The following is a 423-nucleotide window of genomic DNA, read 5'->3' as shown; positions in this document are numbered from 1 at the left end:
CAGGGTTCTTGCTAGCTAATTTTAATTATTTGCCTGTGCTTTCATAGAATTTAAGTTTCAGTTTTCAACTATTCAATTTTTAAAACTTTAAATAATAAAAGCCAGGAAGCACTGCCAATATAGCAGTATTAAAAGATGTTTACCACTTTCACTGCAAAAAAAATGATGTAATATATTTATACACTTACCAAAATATCAAAACAATTTTATTTTTGTCAGAAATATCTTTTCTTGTTTTCTAGGTGATATACAAATAATTTAAGAAATCAAAGTGAAAATCATTCAATTCCTGTAACATTAAACTTAGTTTCCTTCATTATTTCTGAATTAATTCAACCACCCATGTTAAGTTTAATAAATTAATCCTCAGTAATATAATTCTAAGATTAACCACAAGGATAGAAAAAAGACTCTTAACCAAGA

The sequence above is a fragment of the Phocoena sinus genome, chromosome 7, assembly GCF_008692025.1.
Source record: "Phocoena sinus isolate mPhoSin1 chromosome 7, mPhoSin1.pri, whole genome shotgun sequence".
Taxonomy (NCBI): Eukaryota; Metazoa; Chordata; class Mammalia; order Artiodactyla; family Phocoenidae; genus Phocoena; species Phocoena sinus.
Note: the sequence above shows the minus strand (reverse complement) of the source record.